Raw genomic sequence first — 22,250 nt, 5'->3', positions numbered from 1 at the left:
AAATGCACACGTTTTACCTTAACCGCAGATGCTGAAAGAAACCATTAGTTCCACATGCGTGTCGTGTTAGTGCACCGAGCTTCATGCTGCATTGCCGCCACCTGGGTTCCAGGGAGCTTGGAACGTGGAAGACGTTTTAGCAGCTGCGACTCGTGCCACAAATTACGCAGCTCCACGTGAGCTCTGGGCCTTGCTCTTCTTTTGCAGTTCTCACCTACCACGTGGGTCAATGCCTTTTGTAAAACGAAGCAACCAGAGACATAACAGCACAGCATCAATCAGCACCACCACAGCATCACACAGGACCACCAGAGCATCACTCAAGGCCAGCACAGCATCACTCAACGCCACCACAGCATGACTCAGGGCCAGCACAGCATCACTCTACGACACCACAGCATCACTCAGTGCTTCTTGCACTTTTTAATTACAACTTCTCAGCATGCTGCACAGCAGCCACACTTCTCTACTGCACAGTTTAGAAACATTGGCAAAGTCAATAGCTCTACCTAAACACTTATAAGGCCCCCCCCCAATGCATAGCCAATAGGTATCACCTTTAGGACATTATAAGTGTTTAGTTATCCAGCACAATATACTTGATTAAACAACATCAAGTGTTGCATGGCTAAACACTTATAAGGTCCCAAAAGAGAGACCTATTGGCTATGCCAATGCTTGTTATTTATACCCTTTGGCCATACCTGCCTCAATAGTGCCTGCATTACATCCAAGGTCAAGGTCACCTGGATAGTGGCTGGGTGGCTCACTACATCCCCCTCCCACTTTACTCTGATTGTTAGGATCAAGTCGCGAATACAAAATCTTTCAGTCTCTGACTGTGTTGGAGATTTGGGCACACGTCATAGCACTGCCTTCTTGAAACCTGGGTCTTCTCTGATGGTTCCTCTCTTTCGGCCTGTCCTGGTGGTGGCTGTTGGCTGCCCCAGAGATTTTGGCTTGGCTGTTGTTCTTCATGGCTTGGGCTACAGTCGGTTCCCCTTCCTTTCATGTCGACCTCTGGTCCTGGCTCTTAGCTCACCACCTTCCTCTTCTCCTGCTGGGTTCTCTACCCTCTCAAACCTGGATATATTCTGGGTCACTGTCTCTTCACCTCGATGAGCCGTACCCATTGTTCCTTCTACCGCAGTTTCCACCCACCCACCTTCCAGGCTCATAGGGGATGAGGAACCTCCAGCCCAGTCATCAGTCCTGTAGAAAGGTGTGATCTCCTGGTTCAACCGTCCCCAATAAGTGGCCATCCCAAGGAAGGTGCTGACCTCCGTGCTGATCAGGGGTGCTGTGGCATGTTAGATTGCCTGTGACTTCTGGGGATCCACCTGGTTGCGTTCTTCTGTGAACATATAGCCGAATAATTCTATGCTCATTTCAAAGAAAAAACATTTTTCTCGGTAAAAGAGTGAGGCAGTGGTCACTCGAACGCTTTAAGGTGGCCCTGAGTTGGTGGTAGTGTTATTCAATGGTCAAGGAGTAAATAAAAATATTATTGCTAATGTTCATCACAACTTGCAGGACAGAAAGTACTTCCTGGATGGTATTCTGGAATGCCTTCTCAATTACACCCAGTTTTTCCAGCTTGTCTAGCTCTTGGTCCACCAGCAGCTGCAGATAGAGAGGCACCTGCCAGTGTCGGAGTGCCACGGGCTGGACTGACTTGTTGATATGGAGCTTTATAGGGGAGCCTTGAGGCACCCTAGTCCCTGGAAGAGTTGAGGGAACTGACCTGTGAGCTCATCTACCTGGAATGCCTGGATTTTCTGAGCAAACAATATTAGCCCCAGATCCTCGGCCGTGTGACTCCTGATGAGGGTTTTAGCTTCACAGTCAATACCATGAAATTTTGTGGGTGCCTTCCTGTTTTTGGACTCCCCCAGACACCAATCATCCCTTTTAGTGGCAGGGGCATCTTCCCCCCATACGTGTAGATCCTCATTGTAGATGGCACTAGTATTGGCCTCAAGAGGAGGCGCAGGTATTGGCAATGGCTTATCACAGTGACAGATGCCCCCGTGTCTACAAGCACTTTGATTGCTGAGCCTGCTACACAGATTTTGCACTTGGGTTGAGGTCTCCAGTTCTTCTTGAGTTCATCTGTGGATGATACGAGGAAGACATCTTCCTCCTCCTCCGACATTTCCTCTTGTTGGTTGCACTGCCATGTATGCCTCAAGGTGGGGTTTGCTTCTCAGAGTCTCCCAATGACAGTTTCCTTCTCGTCCATGTTCTGTCCCTGCTCCCTCGGGTTCCTGGTCCCCCGCAGCACACTTTGGTGCAGTGGTTGATCTTTCCACAATTTGAGCAAACCTTCCCATTGGCTGGGCAGTTCTCCCACTGGTGTTCTTCCCTCCCACAGTTCTTGCATCGTGCCCCAGGCATAGATGCTGAGGATTTGGGGAGACTGCTCCTTGGCCTGTTTGAGACTACATCAACTGTTTCTGTCTTGATATCGGTGTCTTGCTACCTCCATGGCCTTGTGCTAGGGCCATCTACAGCTCTGTGGCCCGTGCTGCCAAGAGATCGTGAGAATGGGCCAGTATGAGAATATAATCTACGCTGATGTTCGGTTGTCCCAGAATAAGGCCTCCAAGGGTTTTGGACCTTCAACCTTGAATGACTTGAGCCCAAACTTCCTTTGGCTTGTTGTCAACAGTGCAGGTGCTGGCCAATTCATGTAGCCATGTAGAAGTTATCAATTGTTTCCCCTTCACGTTGCTGTGTCTACCTCAGTTTGAAACACTCACAGTCTGGGTTCAACTGGAGGTCAAAAAGGCCATTCAGGGCTCTTACTACGGTCTCATAATCATCATTGGCACCCATGTTTGGGCGGTGTTCAAATAGCTTGTATATCTCCTCCCTCACAGAGTGCAACAGGAGAGATCATTTTACCGCACCATCAGTCTCACGGTTCACCCTGAAATAGTTGTTCAATCAGCCCACCCATGCCTTCCATCGGGGTGCTACTGTGGCCTGGTCGACTAGCTCACTAAAGGGTTGGAGCGATGCAACTGGTAGGTGCTATGGAAGTGCTGCGTGTGCCAGTGGTGTGCCCGCCTGTGCAGTAGTGGCATTGTCTGCTATGGCATAAGGGTAGAGTCTCACCAGGACATGGCATAAAGAGACAGGAGCTGCTCTGCACAGGATGGCAATGAGGTCACGTGAATCGTCGTGTAGGTGCAGGCGGGAAGTGGCCAAGCAGGCCTCAAGCTCACTCTTTGCAATCACCTGGTCTTGGAGGCCAGTGTAGTTTGGCAGGCGTGAGTCAGACACTTTGAGACCAGGCAACCCACGGCACCGAGCAGATTGACTGGGGAGAGGTGGGCAGCAGACCCCCAATCACGCTCTTGGCTGCAAAACGTGCTCCACGATCCACTTGGGTAGGTCGCGTGGGCAGGGCCGTGCACCCACAAGTGGTGATTCAGCGCCGGTCCCAGGACTCACCAGCAGTGGCGGCTTCCCCATTGGGGTGTGGGGGCGTTGCCCCACTGCTTTCTCGCGGTGCGAGAAGGCAGAAACCTAAACGGTAAAAACTACCATTTATGTTTCTGCCTTCTCGCATTCACATAACATGATCAAACAAGAAACAACACAGTTCGAGATGTTCCAAGCATAAAACATAATTATTGCTCAATTGTCTGTAGATTCAGGGGAGGCATATGCTAGTTCTTAATACTCTGTACGTGTGTTCATAATTAAGATTATGTGGGTTGCGCTAGTATTTAATATTACATTGGAAAGTTAATAGAGTTAATACAGGGGAAGTGTATGCTAGTTCTTAATACTCGGTAAGTACCTTAGTAATACTCTGGAGATGTGCTCTAGTATTTAATATTACAGACCAAGTTGACTGTAGTTAATATAAGGGGAGGAGTATGCTAATTCTTAATACTCTAAGTGTGCATGTAATTACTACTCTGGAGGAGTAAACTACTATTTGGTAATACAGAGGAAAGAGGCTTCATTTAATAAAGGGGGGGAATTTGCTAGTTCTTAATACTCTGTAAGTGTGCATGTAATTAATACTCTAGAGGCGTGTGCTAGTAATTAGCATTGCAGTGAAAGTGACTGTAGTTAATACAGGGATGAGTATTCTAATTCTTACTACTCTGTAAGTGTACACATAATTAATCCTCTGGAGGAGAGCACTAGTATTTAACATTACACACAGCGACTGTAGTTAATAAAGGGGAGGCGTATCCCAGTTCTTAATACTCTAAGGGGCATATTTATAATAACTGATGCATCCCTGCATATCAGCAGGGATGCGCCAGTTATTTTGCACCCCAGCTCCGCCATCATGGATGCGCCGCATTTATAATGCGGCGCACCATGGGGCAAAAACGGCACAGATGCGTCACGCATCTGTGCCGTAAAAGTGGCGCATTGCTGGAGTTGCGTCACAAGCGCGACGCAGCTCCAGCAATGCTCTGGGGGGCCCTCTCTGCACAATGCTGCGCCAATCCTTACGCCTGCTTCAAGCAGGCGCAGGGTTTTGACGCAGCATGGGCTCAAAAGTGACTGAGTGAAATCTTGTAGATTTCACTCAGCCACTTTTAGGAGGCGTTCCTGCGCCGGAACGCCCCCACCTGCCCTGGAACGCCTACATGTGGCGCAGGGCTTTACAACGTGACGCATCTCCCAGATGCGTCGCGCTGTAAATACCCCGCACCATGGCGCAGCATTTGCGCCACTGCTGCGTCACAAAAGTGACGCAACGGCGGCGTAAATGAGGCGCACGTCAAACATAAATCTGCCCCTTAGTGTAATTAATACTCTGGAGGGCTGAGGTACTATTTAATATTATAGAGGAAAGTGAATGTATTTAATATATGCTAGTTCTTAATGCTCTGTAACTGTGCACACAATTAATACCCTGGAGGAGTGCACTAGTATTTAATATTGCATATGAAAGCGACTGTAGTTAATCATGGGTAGCATGCCAGTTCTTAATACTCCATAAGTGTGCACCTAATTAATTCTCTGGAGGAATGTTCTTGTATTTAATATTGCTTTATCAACCTTCTTGCTTTCTCCAATTGCTTGAAATAGCTTCATTTGCCCACACTTTTTACAAAATGTTCGTGGAGGGAGACCCTCCCCCCCCCCCCCCAAACCTTCTTAGCTTGCTCACCACAGTGCACGCCACCACAAATTTTCCGCTCACCACTTTCAAAAGTCACCAGCCGCCACTTCAACCAGGCCACGGCTTTGCCCTAAACCAATGTACCGAAGGCGTGAAGGCAGAACCTGGACTCCGCTGGATCAAGAGCCGGGTATAAGCTGCAGCTACAGCCGCTTTGGGCACCGAGCTCCATGCGTTGACATGTCTGGGCCACCGGGCCGGGGCAGGGCTTAGGTGCTGCCGATGCTGCAGCACGGAGTCACACCATGTGAGGTGCTTCCCCCTTGTCGCCAGTGTGGCGCGGAGCTTCGTCACAGCTCATGGAGCCCCTTGGGCAGCATTAAAGACAACACGATCACAGCACTGTATTTACAGGTGCAAGATCACGAGCGGTCTTCGACCCTTTTATTTATACCCTCAGGGTATCACATCATGGTCAGGCTCCCTGGATAGTGCCCGGTGACTCACGACAAGCAATAAGATTACATGGCATTTTGGATGACAACATATGCCTTGCATGACTGCTTGCCTTCCCTGGGGTAGAAAGTGGAATATAAATGACACTGCAATACAATACAAAAATATTAACTTTATCTCCAGCTTGCACTTAAATACATGCATGATTAAAGGCACCTCAAATTGGCACTGTACCCAGTGGCAATGAATGTCCAACATTAAAAAAAAAAAATGATTCTTTAAAAGAAGAGCACACTTAAAAGCGTGTTCGCTTTTCATTACAAAGCATGTACAGTCCGTTTGTGCCCACTAGATGTCAGGATTGTCTCTGCATGTGATTCTCGCGGTGCTCATATTCTTGGTACAGTCGTATTAGTCCGTGCCATTCTTAAGATGCCAGTGGCAGGAGGCACTGCATTCTGAACATTAAACCTAATTTGTAAAGCCCTTCAGACCCAGCCAAGCATTGAGGTATTTATGTGTTGTTTAAAAGGCACCACCCAGTAAAGGATGACACAACTGGTTTCAAAACATTGTCTAAAAAAAAAACATTGTGCAATGCCAGCTGTTGCTATTTATCAGAGATCCAGCACTACCTCAGGAGCACTGTGTTTTCCTCTACACTGATCATTCCTTGACAGGAGCTTGTGACAGCTGTCATTACAGACATTGCTTTGTCGAGAACATGTCATAGAAACTGTGTCACCAGCAGGCTACGGGTCCCAGTTTCAGTCAGGTATGATATCATGGTTGTCACCGGTTCTAATGACAGTCACATAGACTGGCCAAATAATAGACCTGCCGCACATGTGTCTGTTATATATACACACAGTGTCACTCCAAGGCTTCTGTGGGCCCCAGTGACAGGGATCATGGACCTCTCTTGGTTGGCACCTAAGTGCCTACCCATCCCCTCCTTTCCTAAAGATATGTCACCTGCCACCTCTACCCTACTGCACCCCTCCTCTTTGGTCTACAGCTGTGGAAGTCAAAGCCACAATCCTCAGGACAGATGGATGAGGAGACAACACATCTGTTTTAGAGGAGGTGAAAACCTGCATGCCTGTCGAAACGATAGTTTTATGAATGTACAGCTAGCCCAAAACAAATTAATTAGTAACTAGTTTCACTTCTTTCTGAGTAGTCCTAAGCTGAGTTTCTAAGAAAAATACAGGATGTTTCTGTAATTATAAACTGTGACCAAATTTACGCGAACTACAAAGCAAAAATATAGGCAGTCTCGCCATGGAGGTAGCTTTTTTACTGTCCTCACTGCAAAATTATGGAACAGTCTCCCATCCAATATGCATCGAGTTGAGTCTTTGACATCCTTCAAAAGGCAACTCAAAACGTTGATGCTGCCCGCCTTTCACTGTCTGCTAGAGCGCCTGGACGCTTCTGGTGAAACACCTGCACGCTTTATCTAGTGTTATTTGATTTGATTAATTGAATGAAAACATAATTTTGGTAAGCACAATACTTCTAGGTTCTATAGCAAGGTAGGTCAGTGGGTTACGGTCCTTCTGCATGGATCCCTGACAACCTACACTACGCATGTTGAACACCCAAAAGGAAAAAATAAAGTTCACCCTTGTGTGGACTGCATACATGATGGAGCAGGGTTTTTACTTTAAACCCAAATATCTGTTTCATTTTCGTATGTTATTATTAAAAGTACTACTGATTAATTACTAATTACTAAAGATTTGTCGAGTCTTGTCTAACCAACCTTATTAACAGAAGAATTACACGTGGGAATGCTATTGCATGGCTAAAATAATAAGTGAACTAAGTTGGTGAGCAAATTGACAGAATAGATGTTGCTTATGTGATGTTATTGTGTTTTGCGCTTATAATTAATATGCATTAATGGCTTTTGATGTCGCAAATGGCTAGATAAATACATACACATAAGGGTATTAGCAGGGGAATAACACTGTATAATCATTTCCGTGCAGTAATTATGTTTTGTGTTTCATTTTTACTTAAGTTGACCATTGTGGCCTGCTATAACATGGCTACCACCCGCAGCCTGCATTCGAGTAGATGGAAAATTTGACAGGAGGCTTCGCGCTGACTGCGACCTTGCCCTCCCATTGAACTGAAAAGCCATGAACATGACGACAAATCTGGGAGAGATGCCAAATGCCCCTGAACGTGAAGATTGTTGCCAATCCAAATACCGACCTGATGAACTTATAATTGTCCCACGAATGAGATACATTTTACCCTAAAGAGACATCCGTAGAAGTAACGAATTAGTTATGGACTCCTAATTTCTATTCATTATTTGAGACTATCAATGCGTGAGAAAAACTATCGTTGTATCCCAATGTACCAAGACGACATAATTTCTGCCATTCGACTGTTTTGTAAGATATGATTGCAACATTTGGAATGTAAATTTGGTATAAATATTAGTAGACTAGAGAGGTCTAGCGCCACTTCTTCCCGAACTGATGATCAGAGGTCCCGATGCTGACGGAGAGGACGGTGACTCTACATGACGGCTAGAAACTTTAACTATTTTGCTGAGGACCGGTTCTGACTTAGAAAACGACTTTTAGCCAGAATAGGTAAATATGAAAGAAATGATCTTGCATTTAATTGGCTTTTCTTACAATTTTAGATAAACAATATTCTGTTTGAATTACTGTGTCGGGTGGTTATTTTATTGTCATGTTTATTGAATTTATAGAGTGCTAAGATGTTTCACCAGATCTATAGCAACTAGTTGATGCCATTGACCTCAGGGTACATGCAGATTGGTTAGGTATCGAAAAGTGTTTCCCCTTATACATGGCACGGATAGAGTGGTAGGATGAATGTTGGTGTTATGGGCCCCACCAGCGTGTGATGTGTGCATGCGCGTGTGACTGTGAAATCACTCCATCCGTGGAAGTAGAGGGGATTCGGAAGCTCCGATCTGCACCATACATCCTCAGTTAAATTTGCACTGATTGGTGCCACACACCAGGGAGCATATTTACAAGGATTTGGCATAAGGCAGCACAACAAGTCACCTTGCTGTGTTGCCCTTTGTCAAGGTAAAAGGCAGGAATTCACTTAGTTATCTAATATGGTGCATTCCTTTCCATTCCCCCTGCACTGGCGTCGTTTCTGCAGCCTAGCGCCAACGCAGGCACCCCTGCACCATGGTGCAAGGGTGCTAGTGTTCTCAGTAGAATTGTTTTTGTGCAGGTAGGAGAAGCTTCCTGCACAAGAACAATCCTGGGAGTATGTTTCCTCTTTCTATGTCTGCTGCAAAATACAGCACACATAGAAAGAAAGAGAAAAAAATTAAGAGAAATCTCTCCTCGTAGTTTTTGGTGCACCCCCAGATTTACATTGTCTTGAAAAACTGGTGAAGCGTCAAAATCCGTAGGTGTTGTGTGGGAACACCCACCGCAACGCCCATGGAACACCTCCCTAGTGCAGAGTAAGGCAACGCAAACATTTAGCACAGCTTTGCCTTACTCCATATCAATGAAGCCATTCAAAGCCATGCAAAGTAGCTTTGTGTAGTCTCATAAATATGATTTTGTGATTTGCCTCACCGGAGCATCACAAAAAGTGATGCTACGGCAGCGTAAGGGGCTCATAAATATGCCCCCAGTTATCTAAACTTGTTTTATATTTGCTTGAACTAAATCACAACCTCAGGCAAAATCAAACCTCACAAGTCCCACTTCATGCAACTGTCTCGAATTTTAGTTTTACAGCAACAGTCACTCCCTACCACACACCATCCCCTGCTTCAATCACCCATCGGTACATATTTTATCCACCCCGTCTATCACTTCCAATTTACCCACCTTCTCTCTTTGTCACAGTGTTGCTCACTGTCTGCTTGTTCTACCTGTTTTCCAATCTACCCTTCCCTGTTCCACTGTCACTCGGTGACCAATGGAGCTGTCATTGTTTCAGTGCTTTTCACTCTGTCATTCCCATGCACTTAAACTGTTCATACTGCGATGCAGCGTGCGCAACGGAATTCATTTTATTTATTTAAATGTGTACTTACCTCCGTTCATCCATATTCCGGTGTTTACATTTCCCCACCCTGCCCCTCCCCCACCCCGCCTCACTGCCCCACGGAACTCCCTCCATGGACCGCTACTGCCATTAGGTCTAGTGTGTTCTGTGGGACCTGGAGCGGACCGAGGATGTATGTCGTTACAACGCACACTTTTACAACGCATGCACTTACAACGCATTTTTTACAACGCACAATCCATTACAACGCATGACATTACAACGCAGGACACTACAACGCATTTTTAAAAACTACCTTTACAACGCATTTCCATTACAACGCATACTACCTTTACAACGCATACCATTACAACGCATAATATTAAATTGCATTTAAGGTAAGTATTAGATAGTATAGGGGTAAAAATTACTATTCTAACTCCAGGGGGTGCAACAGTAGGGTAAGTGTTGGATAGTATAGGGGTAAAAATTACTATTCTAACTCCAGGGGGTGCAACAGTAGGGTAAGTGTTGGATAGTATAGGGGTAAAAATTACTATTCTAACTCCAGGGGGTGCAACAGTAGGGTAAGTGTTGGATAGTATAGGGGTAAAAATTACTATTCTAACTCCAGGGGGTGCAACAGTAGGGTAAGTGTTGGATAGTATAGGGGTAAAAATTACTATTCTAACTCCAGGGGGTGCAACAGTAGGGTAAGTGTTGGATAGTATAGGGGTAAAAATTACTATTCTAACTCCAGGGGGTGCAACAGTAGGGAAAGTGTTGGATAGTATAGGGGTAAAAATTACTATTCTAACTCCAGGGGGTGCAACAGTGGGGTAAGTGTTGGATAGTATAGGGGTAAAAATTACTATTCTAACTCCAGGGGGTGCAACAGTAGGGTAAGTGTTGGATAGTATAGGGGTAAAAATTACTATATTATGCGTTGTAATGGTATGCGTTGTAAAGGTAGTATGCGTTGTAATGGAATGCGTTGTAAAGGTAGTTTTTAAAAATGCGTTGTAGTGTCATGCGTTGTAATGTCATGCGTTGTAATGGATTGTGCGTTGTAAAAAATGCGTTGTAAGTGTAATGCGTTGTAAAAGTTGCGTTGTAAAGGTTGTTACCCGCGGACCGAGCATTATGGCCCTTTGGCCATGAATGCTATGCACATGAGGTAAGATCTGTGGCTAGAATTTGTTTAGAATGAAAATGTATTTGCCCTGCCCCAGATCGAACACCATCCTCTCAACTCTCTCTCATTTGGAGGGAGTCAATGTCTCCTTCGACCGATATTTGCCTTCCAAACAAGTGCAATTTCTTGAATAGACCAGTGTTATCACCTGTTCTGAAAGCTGCCATCACTCTACAGTTTTTAAACTCCATTCATGTAAATGGCCTCGCAATATCACGATCCCGGGACTCTCAAAATGTTGAGAGGATTGGAAATGGAAGAGGCTGAAAGCTCCCACTGACAGAGGGGCCAGCAGGAGAAGGTTACACTACACAGAGCACATGAGCCAGATTAGGAAGATATTTTCATCTCGCAAAAATGCTTCTTTATTATCATTCCACCTAGCCTGCTCCCTGAACAAGCAATATGGAAACAAAACAGCTCAAGAAGCGGTTTCTATATCATGTCCAAAGTAGACACATGCAGCACGTTCACAACATCATCCTCGGCCTGTCTAGGAAAAGCAGACAGTAGTTCATTCATGTTAAAACCGCCCTGATCAGTGAAGGCCAAAAAGCTTTTGTTATTAAAATAGACACAAAATAGTTGTTTTTCACCACCATTTTTGTCCACATTTGCCCTAGGGTCTAGTTGTATGCCTCCATAACCTGGGTCAGTGATGTTGATCACATTTACCACACATTTCAGCATCTACTCCGCAGTGTTCCAGACGGCGTTAATATTGCGACGGTGAAAGGCCACTTAATGAGAGTTTTGTATATTGTTACTTTTATGTTTAGTATTTGTCAGTTCCCGCACCAGGTCCTGCAACTTCTAGCGCTCTCTGCTACAAAGCACCAATTTGCCATCTGCTTTGCAAAACACTTTTTCATGTTCTTTTCTATTTCATTAATTTATGAAGCCCATTTGTAAGGTAATGACCCTTTTTGCATGATCAATCTTAAGTTTGTGGGCTGATGTTTGTGGTTTTTCGACTCTGTAGGTGCACTGAGGCCTGCTAAGCAGACCCCAGTGCCAGTGCCCTGACCCATCCGAGTGGAGGATCTGTTGGGAAATGACCTGGAAACGTCTGCCTGGAGAGGTGTGGAAAGAAGAGCTCAAGCAGCAGTACTGGGCCACTCTGAGGGGAAGTGTGTGACAACTATAGCAGAAGCAGCCTTTCGGGGAGGTTTAGGGACACTGGAGCCTGGAAGAATGTCCCAAGTCCCCAGCAACATGATGCATTACACTTGTTTTTTTTGTGTAAGCCTTACTGCTCAGAGCCACAGCTACCCAGGGTTGAGCAGAATGGTTGATAAACCAAACCTACCGGTCCTAAAGGGGTAGCACGTGTATTACATGGTGAAGAAACACAATCACACCATATAATATACCCCATTTTCTTACACCGTGCATTGTCATTTTGACGTTGGATAGGCTAGTAGCCCCATTGGCAAGTACAGAGTTACACACTGACAACTGAGTAGTGCTAACTTCTGAATAGAACTACTAAATTTGATACTTCAAGCTAACAAAACAGTTGTTGCATTAAACCTGACTTGATGCTCAAGTCGAATTTAATGTAACTTTTGCACAAGCAGAAACTTTAGTAAGTAGTCCCTTTGTTGCCCAAAGTTTTTTAGTGACCATTTATGGTATCTGCCCATGACACAACCTTCAGACCTCCTGGGGAGAGGTGTGAACGGCTCTCAGAAAGGAATACAAAGAGCTTGCTTTTGGGCAAGTGATGACTTTTTCCTGGCAGGAAGGTCACACAGTGTATAAACCTAAAAGGCAAGCTTAAAACAGGAAGCTGCCTTTGATGGGCAAATGGTGGACACACACAAGAGAGGCTACTTTTTTTGTTATTGCATACAGGTTGACATCAAGGAGAGAGAGGGGGAAGCCGTTGTCCAACCAGCTTTTCAGTGGGTGTGTAGCAATCAGATTACCACACACACCAAGGGAAAGGTTCTGCCATGTTGAGAGTGGGAAGAATAATGCACTCTGGGATAGTCACACTTCACAGGAATTTTTCACTAGGCAAGCGGGGGCATAGTAGCCCATTGGCTAGTAGTCACCACATCCTCCAAGGACATTAACTGGGCATACAAGTGGTATCCTTGGCACCTTGACCTCAGATCACCTCTGCACTGAACAGTGGACCAAAATAAGACTGCCCAGATTTCACCTGGACCCACCAAAGTGAGACTGTACATCACCAGCTGTTTCTGGGTCTAGCAAAGAGAGGACTGTAATTATGGTGCCCTGCTCAAGGAAAAGTCATGCCCGAGCCTCATACAAAAGAGGTGACTACAAGAGTCATTTGGCCGACTTCCTGTTACAGCTACAGGACCACAAAAGCTGAAGAAGCCTGCTATGGCAAATTGGCATCCAAGAACACCTGACCGCCAGTGTGCAGCCTGTGAGTCAGATGCCTGACCCACAAAATTACAACTGAGTCTGGGGGACCTGAAAAAGCCATCAGAGTGCAGTTTGGTTGCCCAAGATGAAAGTTACCACTGGTTTAAGGGAATCGCTGATTTCAATGAAGCCCGAGACCAGTAGACCAGTGGCAACTGTTTTTGGCAAACTTCAACTGGACTTTGTGTACCAAGGAGTGGCAACAGAAAAACCCTAGTCCCTGGATATGTATTCTTACCATCCTTCAGCATCTTCACCATCCTGTTTCCCTTGCATCCTCGTCACAGAACCAACACACATTGCAGGACACACTTTAGATGCAATCTTTGCCTCTGGCAAATGCAACAGCTCCATCTCACCATTCACATGAACTGACCACTACATCATCCATTTCAATATCTTCACATCTCAAGCCAAAGCTCTAATCCACGCCAACCATCCCAGATAAAACTAGAGCAGAATAATGGAAACAGGCGTGCACTACACTCTCGAAACAAAACCAACCCAACAACATTAATAACCTAGCCGAGTACATCATCAACTTCAACTAATGGATCTCCAACTCATAAACATCGCCGAACCAACAACCGGGCCTCTTGATACACGGAAGAACTCTGGGACTTCAAAAGATACTGTAAACCTCAACTGTTTTTTTTGGCGGGAATACAATACAAAAACAATTGTGCCGTATTAATTTACTACATATTTCTAACAGGAGGCAAGTGAAAAAGTGAAGCACAAAAATCACCATTAAGGACTGGGCAAAGCTGAGCTCTTAAAAAAGGTATATGTGATTGTTTGATCTTAGCTGAGAGGAAAGCAACTGAGTACCCTTTTCGTCAGAAAACAATTGTTTGCTATTGACTCTAACAACACCCGTGATATGTGAAATTAGAAATAATTTAATTTATTTTGCATTAGGCATTCATTTGCATCAAGTTCATATTTCTGAGATCAAATCTTTTCACCACCCATTGAAAGTATTCTGTCTACTAATCGTGAGAAGCTTCCAGGCTACCTGTTCAGCAATGATGAGTATTGGGCCAGTTTAATAGTGCAACCAAAGACTTATTCAATGGGAACAGTATAAAATGTATCATATTTTAGTATGTATTGTAATTTATGATGTAGGAAATGTGCTATTTTTAAGATGAATTGTGCAATACAATATGTAGGATAGACATATATCACCTGTGGCTGCAGAAAAATAACAAGGGTTACTAGTACCTAACTGAATGGCACTCTTTCTATTGACCTTGAATGTATGATCAGCTTAAATGAACTGTTGAGAATGAAACGTGGGACTACAAGATGCCTAGATATGTTAGCAGGGAGTACTAGCTCTCTAGCTTCATGTGAACAGATCAATGTAGTCATGCTGTTGCTCATATTGAGACATATTTTCAGGTTCTTTATCCCTTTTTCTATACCGTAATCTTAAAGATTCGGTGAAATCAGAGGTCAAAGTGGGAGGGATCGAAGGGGCACAACAGGCTCATACTTTTTTTGATTTATGAAAAACTGTTCCCCTACTTTTTCTAAAAAGACAAAAGTCCCGGAACAGTTAATTCCGATAGTTTAAATGCTTTAGCAGAAGTATCATTCCGTGAGTCTCCTGTGCTGTGAAACCAAAGCTGGTCAGACAGCTAAACAAGCCTTACTACCAGGGTGCCTGATTATCTGAAAGAAATGCAAGGGTGCTCAAGAATTAATTCTGCAAATGTAAAGGGTAATATTCAAATGTAAAAGATGCTTGGAAGCCAGCACTGGCTTTAATTGATCGAATCATTCAAAGCATTGTGATGACGAAGATTTAGGGCAAAATTTATTTAAAAAGTGGTGCAACGCAGAATGTTAGCTTGCTGCGGTGTTCTGTGTCACTGGGAAAGGGCAGGAATGCGCAGTATTTAAGGCAATATGGCACATTCCCGTCTTTGTGCTGGCAGCACAATGGGCTGCTTAGTGCCGACGCAGGCACCCTTACACCCTGGTGCAAGGGTGCCTCCGTTGAGTGCAGGATTGTTTTTGTGCAGGTAGATTTACTTTCCTGCACCAAAACCAATATGAGAAGCTTTTTCGTCTTTCTGTGTGTGCTGCACAATGCAGTACACATACAAAGAGGAAAACAGAAGGAGAAACAAAGTTTTTTTTCTTCATTGTGCCTCTCCTGGGGCGGCGTATCTTTTTGGCACATTCCCAGGTTTGCCTGTTCTTGTCAATCTGGGAATGTGCCAAAATCCATGGATGTTGCATGGAAACACCCACGCAACACCCATGGAAATGCCTCCCTGGTGCAGAATAATGCAATGCAGCAATTTGCACTGCGTTACATTACTCAAGATTTACACAAGAGGCCTTGCGTGGCTTTATAAATCTCATTTTTCATTTGCTTAGCTCTAGCGCCACATTGTGTGGTGCAAGAGTGATGCACAGGTGCTCATGAATATGCCCCTTATTCGTTTTGAGTGGTAGTGCAAAGAGTTAACAACTGATCTGTGACTGAGCTATGAAGTGTGTGCTTTTAATTGTAACTATATCTCTATATCGCTTACTACCTATGATGAGGCAGAAGGGACAGTTATGTAAATAATTTGCATTGCGTGCAGTCTGGGTATTACTAAAATCTGTATTTTGCAAGCACCTTTTTATCTTAAGCCTTTTTGTGCATTTTGTAGGAGTCTATCATATAGTGTGCAATGCAAGTTTAAAATAATGACTTACATATTCGCAGAGCTTTCTGTCACAGACTGTGACCACGTAGCACTAAAAATACACGTCACTATTCGCCACTGCATTGACCAAGCTTTAATTCTGTTTCTCTCTAGTTACACACAGACCTCTGCAGTACATTAAATAACAGATGTTTCATGATGAACGATAGTGCATTTCCTACTGAGTAACATCTCTTTTTTAGTTATTTTTCATTTAGGCTGCACATTATTTTAGATGTAGCTATTTGATAGCCTGGAAAATGCCAAGATGGTGTTCTCTTATTTACTTAGTGGAGTGGCCATTCTCTATTTCCGTCCTTAGCCTCCAGAAAAGAAAGAAATGTAGGGGCTTATTTACAAGAGCCTCGCCACCAGAGCATCACTTTTTGTAATGCTCCAGTGGTGCAAGCCTCTCAATCATATCTCTGAGGACACACAAAGCCACCCTGAGGGGCTTTACATGGCCTCATTGATATGGAGTAAGGCAAAGCAGTGCAAAGTGCTGCCTTTCCTTGCTCTGCATCAAAGAGACATTTCATAGGCCTTGCAATGGGTGTTCCCCTGCAACACAAAATCATGTAAACCTGCGGCAGTGCCAAAAACGTACACCTCCCCAGTGCAGGCATAACAAGGATAAATGTTTTAATTTCTCCTTTTTCTTCTTTCCATGTATGCTGCATTTTGCAGCACACACAGAATGGGGGAAACACCTCTCTGAATTGTTTTAGTGCAGGAAGTTGCCCCTTTCTGCACAAAAATAATCCTGCAACAATGCAGTAGGGGGCCTGTGTTGGCCCTAGGCATCAAAGTGTGCACCGGCACTGGCTGAAAGGACAGGAATGCACTGTATCTTGTATATACGGTGCATTCCTGCCCTTTTAAATTGGCATAGGGCAATGCTGCTACAAGACCTGTGGCGCTGCCCTACGCTAATTATTTGGCCCATAACCTGTTTACCTTTAACTACTGGAAGTCGTTTTGTGGTGCTGGGACTAAATGACGGGGAGGATACTATTGTTTGTCATTAGTGTCTTAGGGCCTAAAATACTATCTCATTTCAGTTTTTCAATTTAATAACCGTTGAGCAATCAAGCTATCTCCTTTGAACACACACGAATGCCCAGGGTGGCATTAGCAAGCGGTCAAGAGGGAACTTAAATTTGCTTTCACACAATCTATTTTGCTTATGGCCCAAAATAATGGTGCGAAAATGTGTTAAATTCATATCTTTGTGCCTGCTGAAGCCCCTTGTGAAATGTCCTAGATATGATATGTAGGACATTCCCCTTTAACAGCCCGTCAAGCTTTTGCAATACACTTAAGGAGCTTGTCTCTCTTGACGCGTAAGTGCAGCTTCACATCTACAGCACCAAACATTCTCCATGTGGCCCACACTGCCTTCCCATACACCTGCAAGCAAACAAAACAAGTGCTATGAGCTTAGTTTTTTAATTTCCATTTTGTTGCGTTCTCCACTACATGCTGAGACATAAGAACATATAGCATGATTGATAAGAGTGCAGCTATGGCCACGTTACACAACCCTGAGAAACCTGGGCCCAGATTTACAATGAGTTGACACAGTGCAAGTCTGCAAGCAAAGTTGCTTTGCTTGAACAGGGGAGAGAAGAACTGCACCATATGTACAACGAAGTAGTGCAATTCAGTTCTCTCACCTTCAGCAGTCTCGTGCCAACGCAGGCACCCTTGTGCCATATTGCAAGAGACTTGCATTGTGGTCAGCAAAGTTTTTGTGCCAGAAGATGTCCCTTCCTGTACAAATGCTGTCCTTTAAAGGCAATAACCTGTTTGTATGTGTGCTGAAAAATACAGCACACATGCAAGGTGGAAAAACAAAAAGAAATACAAACATTTCCTTTCATTACATCAGGCCCAGGAAGTTGCAGGATTTAACCCCTTCGATGCTCATGACGGAACGGTTCCGTCATGAGCATCGGTTGAGCTGTGCTCATGACGGAACCGCTCCGTCATGAGCACAGCCCCCGGGGGAAGTGCTGGCGCTCCCCCCTGGGGCATCGATCGTGCCCCCACAGAGGGGGATGGCAGCGGAAGAGTTTCCGCTGCCACCCCCGAGCCCCCCCACGCTTCCCCATGACGTCAGCGCGCACAGCGCGCGCCGGCGTCATCAGGAAGCGTTGGACGCGCTGGAATCCATTTCTTTCAGCGCGTCCAAGGGGGTAGAGGTAGGTTTTCTTGTCCGGTGGGGGCCGCGGCGGTGAAATTTGTAGTATTGAGGCATCGGGGGAGAGGAAAGAGTATTTCCTCTCCCCTGATGTCTCAATACAGGGCATTCCTGCTCCACGATCGCGCACGGCGTCGCGATCGTGGAGCAGGGATGCCCCACTAGACACCAGGGATGTTTTTTTCTTTATTTGGGAAGCGACCCCTTGGGCAAGGGTCGCTTCCTAGGCGGCCAAATTATTTTGAAGACTTTTCTGCCCCCCCTGGGGGCAGATCGGTCGTCTTTCTGACCGTTTCTGCCCCCAGGGGGGGCAGAAAAGCCCACTAGACACCAGGGATGTCTTTTATGTTATGTTGGAAGCGACCCCTTGGGCAAGGGTCGCTTCCTTCGGGGGCAAAATAATTCGAAGACTTTTCTGCCCCCCCTGGGGGCAGATCGGTCTTCTTTCTGCCTGTTTCTGCCCCCAGGGGGGGCAGAAAAGCCCACTAGACACCAGGGATGTCTTTTTAGTTATGCAGGAAGCGACCCCTTGGGCAAGGGTCGCTTCCTAGGGGTGCCACATTATTCGAAGACTTTTCTGCCCCCCCTGGGGGCAGATCGGTCCTCTTCCTGGCTGTGTCTGCCCCCAGGGGGGGCAGAAAAGCCCACTAGTCACCAGGGAAGTCTTTTAGGAAGCGACCCCTTGGGCAAGGGTCGCTTCCTAGGCGGGCATAATAATTTGAAGACTTTTCTGCCCCCCCTGGGGGCAGATCGGTCGTCTTTCTGCCCGTTTCTGCTCCCAGGGGGGGGGGGGCAGAAAAGGCCACTAGACACCAGTGATGTCTTCTTTTTTATTTAGGAAGCGACCCCTTGGCAAAAACTGTTTGCATTTGTGCTCGATGTGTATTTTCTTGTCTTGTGAGTAATTTGTTTTTTTTTTCTTCTTTCTAGTTGGATATCGTTGGTATTTGCTGTGTCACTGCAAAGTAGGTTCTTGTGAGTGTAGCTGTCTCTTGTAATTGAATTCTATAGTTTTTGAGTACATTGATCATTGTGATAAAGGTACACATTTCGTTACTTACTTGGTTTGCACATTGTTGGTTGTTGTTGACTTGTTTGTGCAGTCTTCAATCTTAGTAAGTATAATGGCTAGCCGCAGGATGACTGCTCAGCAGGTTGTTGGTTTGCTGTTTGAGTCTTCCTCTGATATTGGTTCAGAGACTGACTCTGCATCTGAGGGAGAGGAGGCAGGGGACGATTCTGGCAGTGAGTTGTCTCTCCGTATGGAGTCATCGGATGATGAAGATACTCTTAGTGCGGATGAAGTGCCTGTGTTAGAGGCGGAGACTGATGTGCCGATAGTGCGGCAAGAGGCATCTGTGCTGCAGCCTGGGGCTGCAAGGCTTCCCTTTGGTGTAGTGCGGCAAGAGGCATCTGGGCTGCAGGCTGGGGCTGCAAGGCTTCCCTTTGAAAGTGATGACCTCTGGGTTGCCCCTGGCATGGTGCAGCCGGCATTGCCAGAGTTTACTGGTGTTCCAGGGTCTAGAGTGAATACTGAAAACTTTTTGCCGGTCAATTTTTTTCAGTTGTTTATGGACGATGTGTTTTTTGCAGAGATTGTTGAGCAGACTAATTTGTATGCCGAACAGTTTTTGAGGGACAACAGTGCCAGTCTTAAGCCATACTCTAGAGCTGCCCGGTGGACTCCCACAAATGTTGAAGAGATGAAGAAGTTCTTGGGTTTAACTTTTTTGATGGGCTTGCTAAGGAAGCCATCAATGTCTTCATATTGGTCTAGCAGTCCCTTGATGGCAATGTCTATTTTTCCGGCAGTCATGACTCGTGACAGGTATTTGCTTCTGCTTTGGATGATGCATTTTGTTGATAATGGTTTAGCGTTGCCACGAGATCACCCTGACTGTGACCGTCTTTTTAAGATTAGGCCTGTCCTTGATCACTTTGTTGATCGATTTTCTGAGATTTATGCCCCTGGGAAAGAAATTGCAGTGGATGAGTCCTTGGTGTTGTTCAAGGGCTGCTTGGTTTTTAGGCAATACATTCCTAGTAAGAGGGCACGCTATGGAATAAAGCTGTATATGCTGTGTGACAGTAGGACTGGATATGTCTCTAATTTCAGGGTGTACACCGGTAAGGAATCTAGGTTTAACCTCCCTGGTTGTCCGTCCACTTTTGGAGTGACTGAAAAAATTGTTTGGGAACTTGGAAGAGGATTTTTTAACAAAGGCCACCATTTATATGTAGATAACTTCTACACTGGTGTGCGGTTGTTCAGGGAATTGGCCAAAGTGGACACTCTTGCTTGTGGCACAATCCGCTCTAACCGTAAAGGTTTCCCGAAAGAACTTGTTTGTCAAAAGCTTGTGCGGGGACAGTGCAGTGCGTTGCATTGCCAGGAGCTTCTTGCTGTGAAGTTTACAGACAGGAGAGATGTCTACATGCTGACTACCATCCATGATGAAAGCACTGCACCTGTGACTGTTTGGGGTCAGGTCGCTGAAGCGCGCACACCTGTGTGCATTTTAGACTATAATAGGCACATGGGTGGTATTGACAGAGTAGATCAGAGGTTGGAACCTTACACTGCTCTTCGTAAGGCTTACATTTGGTACAAGAAGTTGGCTATCCATCTTTTCCACTTGGCAATGTTTAATGCTTTTGTTGTGTTTCAGGATTCTTGCCCTGAGTCAAAGATGACTTTTGCTAAGTTTCAGGAGTCTGTAATAGGCAGCCTTGTTGTTGTGGAACAGGCAAGTGTTCCTAGAGTTGGACTGGTGGAGGATGTTGCTAGATTGAAAGAACGCCACTTTCCAGATCACATTCCTCCCACACCCGCAAAAGATTTTCCCAGTAGGAGATGTAGAGTCTGTTGGCGAAAAGGTTTGCAGAAGGAGAGTCGTATGTACTGCCCCGACTGTCCTTCTCATCCTGCACTGTGTCTCTCTGCTTGTTTTAGAGCGTACCACACACAAAAGAATTTTTGGGAGGATTCTTGAGTGGTAAAGTGAACTGCCTGGTCTGTATTCTTTGGATAATTTGATTCTGTTTCAAGGTTGGTGTTAGTGCAATGTATTTAGTTGCTGATTTTCTGTTAGAAGATTTGTATCTATTTGCAATTTGTTTGTGTTTTTATTTTTTTCTAAAAAAAATCCTAAATGTGATGGCGGTGTGTGTAGGCTTGCGCTTGGCTGTTGGTGTGTGGGGACTGGCACTTGGTTGGTGGTGTGCGTGGAATGGTGCTTGGCTGGCGGTGTGCATGGACAGGCGGTGTGCGTTGACTGGTGCGTGGACTGGAGCTTGGCTGGCAGTGTGCGTGGAATGGTGCTTGGCAGGCGGTGTGCGTGGACTGGTACTTGGCTGGCGGTGTGCGTGGACTGGTGGTGTGTGTGGACTGGTGCTTGGCTGGTGATGTCCGTGGACTGGAGCTTGGCTGGTGGTGTGCGTGTACTGGAGCGTGGCTGGCGGTGTGCGTGGAATGGTGCTTGGCTGGCGGTGTGCGTGGACTGGTACTTGGCTGGCGGTGTGCGTGGACTGGTGGTGTGTGCGGACTGGTGCTTGGCTGGTGGTGTCCGTGGACTGGCGCTTGGCTAGCGGTGTGCGTGGACTGGTATTTGGCTAGCGGTGTGTGTGGACTGGTGCTCTGCTGACTGTGTGTGAGTAGTGACTTTCTGCTGGTCACTACACACACTGCTAGCTGAGTGCCACTCCACGCAATCCATCAGCCTGTGTAGTTGCTGTGTCTGGATTGTGGGCGTGTGAAAGTGATGGGCCCTTGAATGGCGCTGTGTGCTGGTGTGAGTTTTGTTATGTGATGGGCCCGCGGCTGGCGGTGTGAATGGTTTTGTATGTCTCACACGTATGAAAGGTGTATGAATGGCCTGTAAAGAGGTTGGTGCCTTGTCGTGGCTTTACAGCTCACGAGCTGTGAGTCAATGGTTCAGTTTCTCGCCCTTTCAATTATTACCAGTGCATTTCATTTCTGTGAAATCACTTGCTAATACAATTGTATCTACTGAACCATCACTCACCCTCCCTCGTGCCAAATCCAACCAGTATGTGTGTGTGCTTGCGGATTAGATGGCTGTGCAGTAATATTTGTCTTTCTGAAGCAGGGTGTACCTTGTCCCTTTTTGGTGAATTTTGTAATGTGTTGCTTTTGTGCCTGGTGGT

The sequence above is a fragment of the Triturus cristatus genome, chromosome 3_1 (assembly GCF_964204655.1).
Source record: "Triturus cristatus chromosome 3_1, aTriCri1.1, whole genome shotgun sequence".
In the NCBI taxonomy this organism is placed as follows: Eukaryota; Metazoa; Chordata; class Amphibia; order Caudata; family Salamandridae; genus Triturus; species Triturus cristatus.
This window is presented reverse-complemented; position numbering follows the sequence as displayed.